The sequence below is a fragment of the Rattus norvegicus genome, chromosome X (assembly GCF_021556685.1).
Source record: "Rattus norvegicus strain SHRSP/BbbUtx chromosome X, alternate assembly SHRSP_T2T, whole genome shotgun sequence".
In the NCBI taxonomy this organism is placed as follows: domain Eukaryota; kingdom Metazoa; phylum Chordata; class Mammalia; order Rodentia; family Muridae; genus Rattus; species Rattus norvegicus.
Genome location: NC_141554.1, coordinates 68,774,957 through 68,793,028, shown reverse-complemented (window position 1 = coordinate 68,793,028; position 18,072 = coordinate 68,774,957). Strand labels below are relative to the sequence as shown.

Genomic DNA, 18,072 nt, shown 5'->3' with positions numbered 1-18,072 from the left:
CTGGCTTCTGGCAATTAATTCCTGCTGATAGCAATAGGGGAAAAGAATTTGTTACTTGGGTTGATTGCTCTGACTCAGGCCCCTCACTGGCTAAGCAAGAGCCAGAGAGAAAAGAAAAGAGAGAAAGTTCAGGCATATACAGAGACACACAAATACATATTGGATGAAGCTGAAGCTGAAGGCTACACCGATGCTTTATTGTAGTTATTAGTTTCTATATTTTCTAAGGATAATTGACCACATGGTTTTTTAAGCATTTTTATATTCCATAAATTCGTGTTGTGGTTTGCCCTGGAGTTATCTGTATTTTGATGCTAATTTCACTGCCCCAAGGATGGCTGCCTAGTCACATACTCAGGACTCAGGTGACTTCACCAGAACCTTCTCCCCATTTAATTTGTAAAATACAGGTGAGAGCAGGTATAGGATAGAAGGAGGTCTGTCATTGGATGAGAAGGAAGGATGGGCAGGAGAAAAGTTTGAAGGAAGAGGAGGAGACTGGAATAGAAAGAGAGAGAGAGACAGAGAGGAGGGACATGGAGAGAAGCTGTGGCAGGACAATATGGCAGGTGATGTTAAGATTCCACTTTGTGTATTTACAGGTTGTTATGAATGTTCTTAAGGGATGGATGGTACTGGGCTTTGTATGTTTAGGTGGGCAATTATATCTTATCAATTGGGTCAAAGGTTATTGTGTTGTGTGTTCTTTCATGTGTAGATTTAAGTGTAATGGAGTGTGGGGCGGCTGGTCTGGGCCACCGTAGAGTTGGGATGTGTGTTTCTGGCATGGAAACCTGCCTTGGGAACTAGATAGGTAGAGACATTGCTGCCAGGCTCAGAGAGAGGCCTTCGGCAGTGTGATATGGGATGGAGCAAAGCGGGTGAGAAGCTTTGCTGACGGAGATTAAGATATCCAGCAGATATCTTGGGGCACTGCAGTACCGATCCTAGTGGGGATAAAAGACAACCATACTTTTTTTGTTTTTTATATTTTTACAACAACAAATTCATAGTAAGTTTAAAGCAATAGTTCATGTCCTAGATCGTAAGACTTAAGGAGTTACAGCAGAATTGTCTTTCCATTAAGACTCAACTGACGGATGATCAAAATGTGAATGCTTCACTCCTTCTTTAAAAGGGGAACAAGAATACCCTTGGCAGGGAATAGAAAGGCAAAGATTAAAACAGAGACAGAAGGAACACCCATTCAGAGCCTGCCCCACATGTGGCCCATACATATACAGCCACCCAATTAGACAAGATGGATGAAGCAAAGAAGTGCAGGCTGACAGGAACTGGATGTAGATCTCTCCTGAGAGACACAGCCAGAATATGGCAAACACATAGGCGAATGCCAGCAGCAAACCACTGAACTGAGAACAGGACCCCCGTTGAAGGAATTAGAGAAAGAACTGGAAGAGGTTGAAGGGCTCGAGACCCCTTATGAACAACAATGCCAAGCAACCAGAGCTTCCAGGGACTAAGCCACTACCGAAAAACTATACATGGACTGACCCTGGACTCTAACCTCATAGGTAGCATTGAATAGCCTAGTAAGATCACCAGTGGAAGGGGAAGCCCTTGGTCCTGCTAAGACTGAACCCCCAGTGAACGTGATTGTTGGGGGGAGGGCGGCAATGGGGGAAGGATGGGGAGGGGAACACCCATAAAGAAGGGGAGGAGGAGGGGTTAGGGGGATGTTGGCCCGTAAACCCGGAAAGGGAATAACACTCGAAATGTAAATAAGAAATACTCAAGTTAATGAAAAAAATTAAAAAAAAAACACAAGGATCACACACACACACACACACACACACACACACACACACACACACACACACAAAAGACTCAACTAAACAGGGGTTGGGGATTTAGCTCAGTGGTAGAGCGCTTGCCTAGCAAGCGCAAGGCTCTGGGTTCGGTCCCCAGCTCCGAAAACAAAAACAAACAAACAAACAAACAAAAAAAAACAAGACTCAACTAAACACTTATTATCTGTTACTAGCTCCATAAGTTCATTTTAAGTTTAAAGCAATAATTTTTTTCATCTTTATTAAATTGGGTATTTCTTATTTACATTTCTATTGTTATTCCCTTTCCCGGTTTCCGGGCCAACATCCCCCTAGCCTCTCCTCCTCCCCTTCTTTATGGGTGTTCCCCTCCCCATCCTCCCCATCCTCCCCCCATTACCGCCTTCCCCCCAACAATCACGTTCACTGGGGGTTCAGTCTTGGCAGGACCAAGGGCTTCCCCTTCCACTGGTGCTCTTACTAGGCTATTCAATGCTACCTATGAGGTTGGAGCCCAGGGTCAGTCTTTGGGTAGTGGTAAAGCAATAATTTTTATGTCATAAGTTAGCATGTTCTTTTCAAGAGGTAAATCATCTACCTTGTGCCTTATTATTTTGAAGTCTTAAATAGATCAACTAGGATACAAGACTGCAGTGAGAATCAGCATCAGACCCTGGGCTCCCTTTCAGCCAGTTCAGTTTATTCCCAATTCTACTACAATGCCTTAACTTGAACCTGTAAAGCTTGTGTTATATAACTTCTGCTCCATACTTTTTTTCCACTTTTCTTTTTTTTAAATTTTATTTATTATATATAAGTACACTGTAGCTATCTTCAGATACACCAGAAGAGTGCATCGGATCTCTTTACAGATGGTTGTGAGCCACCATGTGGTTGCTGGGAATTGAACTCACGACCTCTGGAAGAGCAGTCGGATGCTCTTAACTGCTGAGCCATCTCTCCAGCCCGTTTTTCAGTTTTCTGAACAAAAAGAGTGACATGAATTGTTAAGAAGCCTTCTTCCTAATGCGTCTAATCTTACATGCAAATTTTCTGTATCATGAATAAGTATCATGATGGCTCCACCCCTCCCCAAGGAGTCATGGGTAGTTAATGGCTACCATGAGAGGGCTGATCATTTTCTTAGTGCAGTAGCCAGTTAGTTGGCCACACTATGAAAAATAACCCCTTACCAATGCTCCTGCAAACAACCTTAATTAAGCACAGTTGGTTATTAAAATGCCTGCAAATAAGAAGGAAACATTTGGATGAAGTAAGGATTCAGAAGAAGAAAAGGAAAGAAAGGAAAAAAAAAGAGGAACAGGTAACAAGAAAGTATTCAGTGAGAATGAGAGGGGGAATAAATGAGAGAATATTGGTATGATACATTCACCCATCCATCAGTCCATCCCCTCTCAACAACCAGCCCACCTAGGGATCCATCCCATCTGCAGACACCAACCCCCCACCACACACACTATTGCTGATGCCAAGAAGTATTTGGTGACAGGAGCTTTATAGGGTTGTTCCCTGAGAGGTTCTACCAGTACTTGACCAATACAAATGCAGATACTCACAGCCAACCATCAGACTGAGCATGGGGACCCCAATGGAAGAGCTAGGGGAAGGACTGAAGGAGCTGAAGGGGATTGCAATCCCATAAGAAGAACAATATCAACTAATTGGACAACCCAGAGCTCCCAGGAACTAAACCACCAGCCAAAGAGTATACATGGAGGGAGCCAGGATCCCAGACACATATGTAGCAGAGGGTAGCCTTATCTGACATCAATGAGAGGGTAGAAAGGCTTGATGCCCCAGTGTAGGGGGATGCTACAGGGGTGAGTCGGGAATGAGTGAATGAGTGGAGGAGCACCCTCATAGAGGCAAAGGGGAGGGGATTGGGGTGGTGGGATGGGGATTGTGAAGAAGGGTAACTGGGAAGGGAAGGGGGATATCATTTGAAATGCAAATGAATAAAATGATTAATTTAAATAAAACCCTCTCACCATCTTCCCATCTGTTTGTCCATCTGCCAGCTCGCCAGCACATCCATCCTTCTGTCGGGCCTCTGGTCCTGGGCCCGCGTCCCTGCTGAGCCCTCTTTGTCTCTCCCTAGCTCACTGTCTCTCTGTCTCTGCTCTTGAGCTCTCGGCCCCTCCCTCGCTCCAGGATCTTGGGTCCCCTCTCCCAGCATTCCTCTCTACTCTTATAGCCACAGGTTCTGGCACTCCCATTCTTCAGGATTCCCTAGATCTTTTGGGGCCTCTCCTTCAGAACACACTCCAGTCCCGCAGGCCTCCCCAGAGCGTACCATACACCCTGAGGGTCCTTCTTGATTCATGTGCCCCTGATTCCTGTTACCTCCACCTAGGCCATATTTCCCCAAGGGTTTCCCACTTCTCTGGGGCCTCCCATATCTACCAGAGCCTTTTACATGCCTTAGTGGTCTCCTTGAACTCCCAGTATCTTCCCAGCTGCCTAACTTCAGAACCTCTGCCTTTCCTAGATTTATCAGTTGTCACTGTCACTGTCTCTCTTTGTTCTCCAAGCGCCCCACTTTTCTGGACCGGGTCCCCTGGCTTGCTCTCTGCCTCTTCCACACATCTGTGTCGGTGGTCTCATTGCTCTGGTGCCTACCTCTGAACCTTCTCCTCAGCCCTGGGATCTTGCTCCCTTGCTTCTCTGCCCTATCCCCTGCTGCCCCTTCTCTCTGTTTCTTGTCACTTCCTCTCCCTTTTCTGTCTCTGCCGGGTCTCTGGGTCTCTGACCCCCATCCAGCCCTCATGGCTTTGTGTCTGGAGCTCTTGAAGCAATGTTCATCATGCTGAGTGGCATATAAGAGGACCCCACCACCAGTCCCTCCACATACCACATTGAAATCGTTCATCTCAGTCACTGTCCAGAGCAGTACTGAGTCTGCTCAGGATACCTACCTGGGCAGTCAAGACCACAGAAGTGAAGTAACAAGCCAGTAGGGTTTGAGCAACTCATCAGACAACGTGGACAGCAGTACCCGGCCACCCAGTGTGACACAGGGTGGAATTATCCCAGGCCCTGAAGCTCAGGAGCCACCCCCTAAGCATGCAGCTCTTAAGAGTGAACACAGGACACCGAAGAGCTCTGAGTCCCCAAAAGGCCATCCCCAAAAGGAAACTGTCATCAATAGGAATACAAGTTGACTGCATTCAGCCAGTGCCAAAAGAGAAGCCCAGTCTCACTACCAAACTCCAGTCCATCGGGGTTCAGGTAGAGGAGGGACTGGAGAAGCAGCGCCCCATCCCACAGCATGTCCTCCTGTTGTCAGGACAGGATGCCAACGACTTCAGTTGTAAGTCATCTGAGAGGAGTCTCCCAGACTGTACCTCTCACCCCATTGATGCTGGCCCCCCACAGGTCCCCAAGGTTGCCCAGATCAAGTGCAACCTGACCTATAGAGACAACAGCAACCCTGCCCTGGAGACATTTTCCCTGCTCCCACTTGACTTCCTCCAGGTCTCCAGCAGAGCCAGCTCAGACAGGAGCCTGCCTCAGGGATGACTAGTGGTTCCTTCAGGCAGAAATGGAGAGGCTGGAAGGCTGGTGCTGCCAGACGGACAAGGAGACCAAAGAGAATAACCTCTCTGAAGTCTTAGGAAAAGTTCTCAGTGCTGTGGGCAGTTCCCAGCTCCTGATGTCCCAGAAATCGCAGCAGTTCCGTGGCCTCTGTGAGCAGAAGTTGAGCTGTGATGCCAACCCCAGTCCAACAGCCCAAGACCTGGCAAGGTTCTGGGACCTGCGGCAGCTGTCTATTAAAGACATCAAAATGAAGTTTGATGAGCTCTACCACCTCAAGGCCAACAACTGGTAGCTGGTGGAGACCCCCAGAAGAAGAAGGAAGAGAAGAAACCATCCTCTCAGTCCCGAAGAAGCCAGCCAAATCCAAGGCAGCAGTGAGCTGCTGCAAGGCCTCAGATGGAGGTGGGGGGGACGAGCAGGAGGACAGAAAGAGACTCCAGGCTGCCAAGCAAGCAGCATCTGTGCAGCAGGACTTGGCCACAGAGAGTGCAGACAGCATCAAGATTTATGTCCCTGACACCCAGACCAGGTTCTAAGGCCATGAAGGAGAAAGGACTCAATTTTAAATCATTAAAAATTCAATGCAAACGGAACAGCATTTCTCACCCTTTAGTATGGTTATTATCTCTAAAGACCCTGAGCCAATTTTCCAATTGACACATCCAAGTCACAAGGTGGCTTTTCTGGGTCCCTCCAAGCTTTAGGTAATGAAGACTTGACTCAAAAAAAAAAAATCAAAAACCACAATCTAGGTCCTTTTCCCCTTGGGCTGCCATGGCAGACCAGACGATTTGGGCACTGTGGCCTGGCCTTCAGATTGCGGTCCGCTTGCTTGCTCTGTCTGCTGAGAACTTGTTTACAAAACCACAGCTCAAGGCAACCTTGGGCCCTTGCCATGTCCCTCCCTTCCCTACATCCCACAGCTTTTCTCTTTCCCTGCAGAACTCACAGGGGTCACCATTGTGGCTTCTGGTTCATAACCTTTAGGGCTGAGGGTCCAGAGGACACAGAGAAGGGCAGCATCCCCTCCTCCCACCCTCCCCACTAAGTGCTCACACACAGCTGGCCCACCCTCCCTCTGCTGCCGTCTGCCAGCCTGGGCAGTGTTAGAGTGTCAGGCTGGACAGATAGGAAAGTACTGGTCCTCGGGGTACGTGGGGAACCCACGCTTACCATGCTCCAGCCTCTTCTTCAGCAAAAGAAAATTTACGACTCCCAAGTGGCTTCCAGGGGGTTGTTTGTCCTTGGCCGCACTTCATCCAGTTCCTCCAGGGGCAGGTGGTGGTGTCTGTATGTATTTGTATGTATGCTCATAGACCTTAGAGTGTATATTTAATAAACGCCCATCTGCTCACCCAAAGCCCACCAGTGCCAACGCCACCGGCTCTCGGAGTACTTGCAGGAGGTGGGTATGTGAATAGCATTTATTTTTACATGTACTATACCTAGGTGTGTGTACAAGTATGTGTAAAAATATACCTTGTGTGTAAGGAGTCCCGATTTTGGTTGTCCCCTAACCTGTCAGCCCAGTCTTTTGAATTTTTTATTGTTGTGATTTTCAATCCCAATCCTCCTCTCCTGTCCCCCACCCCCATCCCCAAGGTGTTCTGAGCCCTGGGCTGCAAAGCCTGGGTCCACAGAGCAGGATGGGGAGGGCAAGGATGGGTCAAGGTAGTTTGGCATATCAGGGGCTGTTCTATATTGTGCATAATGATTCATGGTAATTGGGGACATCCTCTTGTCTGGCGCATGCTGGAGGGGTCCCCTGGGTGAAGCAAAGGCCTGCTGTGGGGCCTGTTCCAACTTGGCCAAACCCCCTGTGACCACAGGCAAGTCATATGACCTCTTTGTGCCTCAACTTCCTTCTCTGTAAAATGGGGACATTCCCTGCCTCTACCTACCTCACAGGCATGTTATGAGAATAAATGAGGTAACGTGTAAAAAAAAAAAGACCCTCTCATCACAAGAGATAACATGCTTGGTGCTGGAAACCTTGATTAACTACCCAGTGCTAGTGAAATCATGGTTATTAGAGGAGAACCTACAACCATTCATTTACTAAACCTGCATGGTCCCCAGCAAAATTTAAAAACATTTATTATTATACACAAAGAAAGGTGTAGACTTTCCCCCTTCATACGTCTCTTTGCAACAGATGGAAACCACTATAGAAAACCATAATCCATCAAAAGGCAGTTATGGATCCTAATACCAATGGATGCATCTTTAAAACCCTCCTTTAGTTGAGGCTCAGGGAACATTGTTGAGGAGTGGCAAGAAAGATTGTAAGAGCTAGAGGATCCAGGACTTTGCTGTGAGATTGTATACATCAGAAGCCATACTCCAACCATTATTTCTTAGCAACACATAAGTCTTGCCCTTGCTAAGGTAAAATAAGTAAATAACTAGTACAATGACCATCACATGATAATTATCTACTTAATGTTAATTTTATTCCATTTTATTCACATTCTTAGTATGGAAACTTACTGTCTACAAAGTACTTTCATATTTGTTACTTAAATTTATTTTCACGAAAACTATGAGTTAAAAATTATACTTTTATTACTGATAAGAGAATATTTATTTTGAGACAGTAAGTCAACTGCCAAAATTTACAGTCTATTATAGAAGGCAAACTGTACTTTCAACTTAGATTTTCTGACTTCATATGTTTTTTTTGACACTACTACAATTGCCTATGATTTGGGTATACTTAATGTATTTTAAAAATAAATATGTGGTTAAAATTAACATATGTCACTAGGACATTTTTCTAAATCCTAAGGTTGCATGTGACAGAAATAGACTTATATGATAAACTCACCTTGAAAATATCTAAATACTTCAAAATTACAATTATCAAAGAGACTTCAATTCTTTGAGCAGTTGTCTAAATTTATACATGATTTTAGAATCAGAATGAACTTTGCATTGCTGTTTTTAGCTAAATAAATATTTCAAGATGGAAAGCTTCGTTTCTATAGTTACAAAAGATACACCTACTCTGAAAAAATATGATTTCTACTTTTGTAATATATGAAAATGTAGAAGGAAAAAGGAAAAGCTGTCATAATTAACAGCTGCTTTCTTTCTTGCCTTCTTTCTCCTTCCTCTCTTCCCAATTTCCTTCCTTCATATTTTTATTTCCTTACATCTTCATTTATTATGTTCTGAGGACCAAACCCAGGGTCTCAAATATGCTAGAAAGTATGCTATCACTGCAACATATCCTAGCTGAAACATGTTTTCTATCTTGTTGAAAATGGTTGTTTCTTTGTCTAATGCTGTTTTTTTTTCACATTTATATATTAGGGTCAATGATGTATTTTCTGGATATATCATGTGAAAAACATTTTGAAAAAGTGAAAATGGAGTAGAAAGTCTATTCACAAAGAAAATCATGAAATCGTATAGTCATGATTTTATCTTGGATATTTAATTCCCTTTAATCACTTTTGATAGAAGCTGGAAAATAAACCCACTTTGGTTACAGCCTGGGTTTTGATGTTTCCCCAGACATACTTTGGACAAAAGAATGCTTTTTCAACAATTGGCTCTGGGAAAAACCAAACATTCACACATAGAAGGTTAAAGGTATTTCCCCATTTTTAATCCTATTTAAAAATTCAGTTCAGAATTATTAAGGACTTCAATATAAGGTCTGAAATTGCTAGAAATATACTTAGAGAAAAATGCATTAAGGTGTCAGCCTAGGAAATGACTTTCATAAGGAACTCTAATGGCTCAATAAAATAAAAAGTGAGAATTGTGATTTCATGAAATTAAAAATCTGCAAAACCAATGAATTGGTTAATAAAGTGTTGAGGCAGCCTATATAATGGGAGGAAATATTTGCTAACTACCAAAATGTTTGCCAGCGAAGTAGCTATAATATTTAAAGAGCTCAAAAAAAGAGAGAAATGCCCTAACCAGCAAACAACAACTTAAGCAATCAATGGGCTAATGAAGCAGAAAGGCAGTTCTTAAAATATGGATAAATGGCCAATAAACATAAAAATGTTCAGCATTCTTAGCCATCAGGGAAATGTAAATTAAAATAAAAAGGAGATTCTGTTTTACCGCAGTCAAAATGGCTATGATTAAGACAAGATGCAGGGAAGAGACAATTTTTATATACTGCTAATGGATATGTAAATTAGTATAGCTACTATGTAAATCACTATTGAGGTTATCGGAAAATCTAAAAATAACACTACTACATGATTCCCCAGTATTATTCATCTGTATATATCTGCTGGACTATAATTTAAAATACCACACAGATCCTAGATTCTTGAACATCTATACTTATTATAACACTATTCATAATAGTCATGTTATAGAATTCGTCTAGGTATCTGATAATAGATGAACAAATAAAGATAATGTTGTATGGTATGTATGCAAGTTGGAACTTTATTTGGTCATGAAGAACAACATATATTATGTACTTTGCAGTAAGTAAATGTTACTAGAGTTCATTTTAAGCAAAATAGGTCCTCAACTTGTTTCTCTTACATTTTGTATATATGTTTTCTTTGTCTCAAGATTCTGATTTATTTTTTATTAATTAATTTATTTTTATTTTATGTATATAAGTACACTGTAGCTGTCTTCAGACACTAGAAAAGGGCATCAGATCTCATTACAGATGGTTGTGAGTCACCATGTGGTTGTTGGGAATTGAACTCAGGACCTCTGGAAGAGCAGTCAGTGCTCTTAACCAGTGAGTCATCTCTCCAGCCCCTAATTTATGTTTCTATTTCTTGTCTCATTAGTATTTCAAAAGTCATACTGTAAACATTCCTAGTTTATTACTCATTTATTGTGTTTTTCTAATGTAGTCAGAAAAAACTGATATGATTTCAGTATTAAAGTTTTAAAGCATTGTTTTGTATCTTATATGTGATAAAACCTGGAAAAATTTCCATGTATATTTAACTAGAAAATATTCTCTTATTTAGTAGAATGTTCTGTTTTGTTCCATTTTTGTTATTGTCCTTAACTTTTTATTGATTCTTTGTGAATTTCACATCATGCACCCCAATCCCACTCATCTCCCTGTTCCTCAATATCTGCCCTCTGCCCTTGAAACCTCCCCCCACAGAAAACAAACAAATAAACCTGTCTCCATAGAAGCTGTGATGTGTCATGGTGTGTCACATAATATACCCTTTTGCCCAAACAGCTTTTACTTTCAAATGTTCAGTGCAGTGAGTCATTGGACTGGTTCAAGGGCTCTGGTTTCTGCTACACTGTCAATACTGGATCTGCTGGGGACTCCTCTCCGATGTCCTATTGTTGTCCTGTGTTGTGGAGGTCTTGCAGCTTTGGTTTAGGAGGTCCGGCCCCTTCTCATGCTCCAGCAGTTCATAGATAGGGTACATGTTGGGGTGGGCCAATCAAAGTGTTGGATCTGGGCCTAGATGGTAACGGAGTTGGTCAGCTCAATAGCTCTCCCATTCTCACACCACCTGAGCCACTTCTCCAATGCTGGGGAGATAAGAGGCAGTGACAGCTCACCCTAGTGTTACAGCCATCGGAGATGGTGCACTTTCCCTTGCTCACACCCTCAGGGTTGGCTCACCCTCAACCCCTGCAACAAGGGCCAGCTCTACTGTGCTTCCAAAGGTAGGTGAGGGCAGGGGGTGGGGTGGGCAAGGAGGGCATTCTCCTGAGGGCTGCAGCCAGTGAGGGGAGGAGCCAGCTCTGCACAGCACTCAGACATGAACATGACCCCAGGTGGCAGACCAGACCAGGGACACCCACATGGCCTTTGGTGGTAACATGGGCCACAGACATTGACACAGACCCAGACATGGCCCTTTGTCGCAGAACAGGTCAGAACCTCAATGTGGCCTCAGGTGACCTCTCTGGCTAGTCACATCAGGCTGTTCCTCAATTGCCCTGGAGTCTCTGGTTCTGCCTCTCTTCATTGTGCACAGAATGTTCTGCTTCTTTCTCTCCCATCTCTCCACCACTTATTTGCTCATCTTAGTGGTATCTCAACTGCACTGCATGACACTAGGCAAAGCAGCGCCCATGCCTCCTGCAGCGGTTATCTCTAGTAGAATATTCTTTATGTTCGGGATGTATTTGATCTATAGCACAGCTTGAGTACAGTGTGGTGCTATGATTGTTCTGTACAGGTAGTCCATTTACTTTGGAAAATGGGGAACAAATGTTAAAATTATTATTCTATTTCTATGGTAGTTTATAATTCTATTAATATTCACTTGGTACTTTTTTAGTGCTCAAATGATAGGTACAGATTTATAACAATTATATCTCTACGTTTAAATGACATGTTATATTATATAATGATACTTTGTTATCATTGCTTCCTTTATGACTCAAAGTATATGTTACCTGATATAGCCATCTCTGATTACTTTGGGTGATAATTTGTAAAGAACATATTTCCACTGTTTTATCTTTAGTCTATTTTTATACTTACATTTAAAGAGATTATCTTTTAGGAAGTAGGTTGTTGAATTTTGTTCTTAATTCATGAAGTACTTAGACATCCTTTGATTTGGGGTCTTAATCCACTTACATTTAAAATAATTATTTATAAATAAATTTCTATCACTTTCACAGTTATTTAGTTAGTTCTTGGTTTCCTTATGTTGCCCATATTCATACTTGACTGATTTTTTTGTATTGGTGCAATTTAATTTTTTTGTTTGTATTTTTATAGACATTTTTGTGTTTAACATAAGGTTCATATAAATCAAGCTTTGGGAGTCCATTTTTGCTGATATTAACTTTAGTTATTTTTACTTATTTATTTTTACTTATTCATATGTAATCAATTATGTTACAGGCCATGTTTTCCACATTGTATATCTATACGATCTTTTATAAAGTTACTTTAAGTAATCCTTGTCCTTATAGTCAAATTAAAAATAATTGATATAACACTGTAGTAGTATTCCTTATTATTCTATAAAACTATTTTTCTGTATTTGTATGCAGTCATATTGCTGCTCAGTGTTCTTTTAATTTAAAACATTGCCTTTGGTGTTTCTTCAAAGGCAAGGTGATGTTGTTTCTCAACTTTTGGTTGCAAACGACAGTATTTTTTCATTTTGGAAGTATAGTTCTGTTAGGCATAATATTTTTGTTCAGTTGTTTTTTTTTAAATTTCAGTATTTTAAGTATATCATCCTACTCCCTTATGTTTTTAAGATTTGTTCTGAGAAAGTGATAGTTTCATGAGTTCCTTTTTTTGTGAAAAGTCACTTTTACTGCTTTCAAAATTCTTTCTTTGCTCTTGAATTTTAATCACATAAATAAACATGACTGTGTTAACAACAATAACTTTAAAAAAAGAAGTCATGAATTGGAAAACAAACACGGAAGGTTACGTTGGAGGGGTTGGGAGGAGGAAAGAAAAGGAAGATGATTTAATTATATATATTTTTTATTTAAAAATTAAAAATTTAAATGTGGCTGTGATGTAAATTTCTTTTAATTAATCTCATTTTGATCAGTTAGCCTTCTTAAATCTGGATGCCCATTTTCTTCCTCAGAATTGGGGGTTATTGTGTATTGTTTCCTTAAAGAGCCTTTCATTTTTCTTCTCCTTTTGAAATTCCATACTATACATATTGATCTGTTTGATGGTGTTCTATATGTGCCTTAACCTGTTACATTCTTTTTTCTACTCTAAGCTGAGAAAATTTCAAAGATTTTGTGTACTTCACTGAATTTTTTAAATTCAGTTATATTACTTGTGAAAATAATGACAGCAGATGGTCATTTTTATCCATATTGGTTATTGTTTAGTGCATCAGCAATTTTCATAGTGCTTAAGATAGTTTAAAGTTAGTAGGATCAGAGCAGTGAGGTTAGAAGACCAATTCATGCAAGTACTAACAATAATACCTTTCGATGACTATATGCCTTTAGTATTTTCTTCTTATATATGTAAGTTTCTTAGCTTTGTTAGTATAGAAATGTGTCTAAGGATACTATTTTCTGCTAGTGTTGATGGGGTGAGGCATAGCATACACAAAGAGTGAATACATTTAGACCCTATGTCTTTCAATGCTAATAAACATTTCCTTGATGGTAAGGTTCTTTAAAAAGCATTTACTTATTTTTAAGTGTGTGTGTGTGTGTGTGTGTGTGTGTGTGTGTGTGTGTGTGTGTGTGTATACACATGCACAGGGCAGGGGTATGCACACATGAAGGCAGAATGTCTACAGAGGTTAAGAAAGAATGTTGAGGGGTTGGGGATTTGGCTCAGTGGTAAAGTGCTTGCCTAGCAAGTGCAAGGCCCTGGGTTCGGTCCCCAGCTCCGGAAAAAAAAAAAAAAGAAAGAAAGAAAGAAAGAGAAGAAAGAATGTTGAATTCTCTGGCATTAGTGTTGCAGACAGTTGTGAGCTGCCAGATATAGGTGCTGGAAAATGAAGTCTGGAAGAACAGTGTATGGTTCTAAGTGCTGGGGCACCTTCCCATTTCATGAGCACCACCTCCTGCAGTGGAAACTTCTTTTTTACTTAATAGTGAATAACGAGATATCACGAATAGACCATTGAGCTTTCACTGGTTTGTTAGGACCATGAACAACAACTAAAACTTTTTTTCTCAAAGGTTAGACAACTTGCAATCTTGAGCATTTTGCCAGAATCCTTTAAATTGTTCTCTATGGCTGTGCAGAATTAAGCATGTTAGTAGTGAATTGGCCAGTTGTATTTCAAATGATTTAACTAGGTTGTTTTCCAGTATCCCTAAGGTTTCTTAATAGTTACATTTCATTTAGCTTAGAATATATAAGACCACTGAAAATATCTCATAGGACAAAATTTTATGTAAAATGTATATTACTGATTTTTAAATTGTGCTTCACTGAATTTAGAATCAAGCTTCCCTCGTCTCATAATACTGATTTCAACATTATGTACTTATAAGTGCTTTTATTTTTCATATTTGTTATGAGAAAAGATACTTAAAACTGAATACACCAAATTCTAGCCACTTTGGGGGTAACAACTGGTTTTTGTTCCAACTCAAATTCATCAATTATCCCTCTAAATTTCTTGGTTAGCATCTCTAAGTAATTCAATATAATTATGGAAAGGTCTTTTCATCACTGCATTATAATTATACTTCGTTGGAAAATGTGAACTTGAACATTGAGAGATGATCTTTGAGTTTAAATAACTCAAAGTATATAGTTCACAAATGTTTATCTGTGGCTTGACAGAGCTCCCTGGCACATATGTAGCAGATGTACAGTTCAGTCTTCGTGTGGGTCCCCCAACAAATGGAGGAGGTGCTGTCTCTAAAGCTGTTGCCTGTCTGAGGATTCCATTCCCCAATAAAGATGCCTTGTGTGGTCTCAGTGGAGAGGATGCACCTAGTCCTACAGGAACATGATGTGCCAGTGCGTGAAGTGGGGCTGGGGGTAGGTGACACCCAGGGGCCTCCCCCTGCTTAGAGGAGAAGTGGAGAAGGCATGGAGGAGGGGTAGCGATCAGGCTGTAAAATGAATAAATAAATGGGAAAAAGAAAATTTATCTGTCATTTATGTCTAATATTCTTTCTTACTGCTCAATGAAAGATCAGAAATAAGAGATGGATGAATTCCTTACTGCTTGCTATAGAAATCTATTTAGAAGACAGCCACCTGCTAATTTCATTTCATAAGAGCTCCACTGTCACTATAGGTGCTGCATTTAACACATTTCACAATGATGGCAGGACCACAATGGTCATATCACATTTTCATCAACTTGTTTTTAATCCCTTTTCTTTCCATTCAGAGCTTGCCATAATGGCATCAATAATAGCTTTGATGGAGATTTAATGAAGTAGAACTAGGCTGGCTTTTAACATGCTTCATAGGCATCTTTCCTGCAGTTTCTAGCAGATTTAATAGCGCAATGTTACAGAGTACCATTTCTCAGGCAGAGTGGCATGGCCCGAGGAAGGATGAAGAGGCATGGATTCTAGCTGGCACAGAACAATAATATAATCCTGATATCTTCCTGGCCATTACAGAAAGTAGTACGGATGACAGGGATATGTTTGGTGCATTTTGTATTTCTACTTTCTTCATCTAAATTCTCCATTCCTGGCTTTTTTTCATTTGACTTTTTATGTCATTTTTTGATGGTTACTTTAATATACATTTTGAGACATCGTTTTGTTCAGTAGCTCAGACTGGTCTTGAACTAAAGTTTTTTTTTTTTTTTTTTCTGAATTAGCCACCTAAGTACTGGGAAAACCGACACAGCAGTATGCCTAACTCCATATATTTTCTTGTCATTAGTATCTCTTTCTAAATATTTGTCTTGTTTCTTTGTTTGGAAAACATTTTCCTATTTCTTAATTTCTCTGAAGTCTTTGAGCTAGTCTATATAAAACATTCATTTTATATGCTTTTATAGACTTACAATCAATAACTAGCCTATTCAAATATGCATGCTTGTTCCCACACATTTTTTTTGTAATGATCATTTTACTTCTCGAGTGTTCCACATCTGAAAAGTGAAATGGGGCATATAAATAGAGGCCAGTGCCTTGGGAAAACTCCTAGCACAATCAGAGTGGATAACCTTTCATTTCTTTCTTTCTTACCTGTGGCAGGAGAACAGGCATGGGAAAAAGGCAACAAGAGAAGTATGAAAGGAGTCAGTTGTCAGAAAGACTTGATACTTCTCACCAACAGAGCTACATGCAATAAAACACACCAAGACTGAGAAAAATCTCCAAACATCTCACAGGGAAGCAATGCTATGTAAATTATAATTATTTATATATAGTATATATAACTATACAAGTATTTTACATATTAAACTATGCATAAATTTAAAAAATACATGTATAAATTAAAATTATGATAATAAAGTATAATCAGCAATATAAATATGATACTTAAGGGGTATGTGTAGGGATTTTAAATCTTGGATCTGTCCTGGAGGGCACTCTGGCCCACTTCCACTCTTGAGAGTGTCTCTCTCTTGTTTAATAGACTGTTCATTTTCCTAACTGTCCTTGTGTTCCTGGTCCATCCATTTGCTTCAGGACACATGAGCTGGAAATCTCAGTAGGTGCCTGTCTGTACTCAGAACCACACCTATAACCATAATGGCAGGAGGTAAAGTATATTCATATCTTCCCCTTTTCAGTTTCTTTGGGACACTTGAGATTGTCTCCTAGGAAAAGCAAGAGGACACCCTAGGGGATATTGATCAACCTTTCCCCCTCTTTCTTTCCATAGTCTATGGTGCCCTGTAGTCTATAAGAATGTAATGCTGGAACCCCGCTGCTGCTCAGGCCACAAACCTATAGCAGCCCTTCCCCCACTTATGGATGGTATCAATAGGCACCCTACTGAGATACAGTCTATGAATCTAAATAACAGATTTCCAGGTGCCAGGATTTCTCACCCCTGGAAATGAATTTACATCAAAGAAGGTATTGGTGGCCCACATCCTGCTCCTCCCTCCCTTGCCTGTCTCCTGCATTGAGTCAGAAACCCTGGCTGTGGCTCTTGCTATGAAACTATATGCATCCTCTGAAAAGTGTAAGAATCGCTTCTTGACCTTTTGGCGAATATCAAATGTGAAGGATAAGAAGAGACCCACACTTTTGCTATGTGGGCCCAGATTTTCTCTCTTTAGAGCCTTTGACACGCTTTTATCTGTTTGTATGTTTGTATGGCCATGATGATAATAACTTTTGTACTAAACTCTATACCCCCAACAATGTCTTAGTAACCCACTAACTCTCCCTTCAAGATGTTTTAGTGTCTGGACCCTCTTCCCTGCCTTAATGGAATGTGAGCTGAGGCAAAGAAGTATCCATTGACCAATTGCTTCCTAAAATGCAGTTCAAGCTTTCATACAGCTGCCTGGAGGGTTTGCATTTATTAAATGTCCATGTGCATAGACAGTGATCTCGTATTGAGGATTCAGGGAGCTGCCTGCAAATTCCAGACAGAGAACAACAATGTAGTCACACAGACAAGCAAGATGGCAATGCCCATACGGAGGTGGCTGGCCAAGATGGTGCTAAGAAAAACAATGATATCCACACAAAAGCTTGAGTCTACTGAATTTCTCAGGAATCACAAAACCCACAGACTTTTGTGAATTGCCAGTATTTGCCCACTCTTACTCTTTCATTCTTCCTCTGATTTTTCCAGAGTCCCTGAGAGATGACAGAAACATCAGACTCAGGGGGCTCCAACAAAAAATTCTGTCAGCTCTTTAACATATCTTCCACCTGAGATAATTCTCTAGAGACTCACCCCCACCCTAAGGCTTAAAGAGATGGATCCAGACTGAGTCCCTTACCCATGGCTCTCACATGCTACCCACACCAGCTGACTCCTAATTTGTTCCACATTTACTACTACTCTGGTTTAATTATTTCCATTTAATCATGCCCCAAACTGTCTTCAAATTCTCTCCATTAGAAATAACCCCAGAAACGCCCACCATACAGACGAGCATCTCAAAATTGTGGAACTTCAGCTTAGGAAAGACAGTATGCACAGTAGATTGAAACCTTGGTGGAAATCAAGTTAAGTGGAATTAGGAAGTCAGACTGCCGCAGGGGAAGACAGTGCAGAGGTTCCTCCATCTTGTATTCTTGCTGAGGCCATTTCAGGCTTAGCTAGAATCCAATCTCCTTGATTAAGAATCCTATGGTAAATTATCCTGGGATTCTAAACGTCAGGATGTCTTAGCTAATTTACCTCAGC

General features: G+C 40.9%; 1 protein-coding gene and 1 pseudogene across 5 annotated transcripts in view; one reads left to right on the top strand and one right to left on the bottom strand.

Annotated features, from left to right (window-relative positions):
- Nucleotides 1-18,072, bottom strand: part of Zc3h12b (zinc finger CCCH-type containing 12B) — a 231,932-nt gene that overhangs the window by 52,392 nt on the left and 161,468 nt on the right.
- Dlgap4-ps1 (DLG associated protein 4, pseudogene 1) lies at nucleotides 4,577-5,884 on the top strand (annotated as a pseudogene). The gene has a single exon (XR_015646838.1). The product of XR_015646838.1 is annotated as a DLG associated protein 4, pseudogene 1, transcript variant X2 (transcript).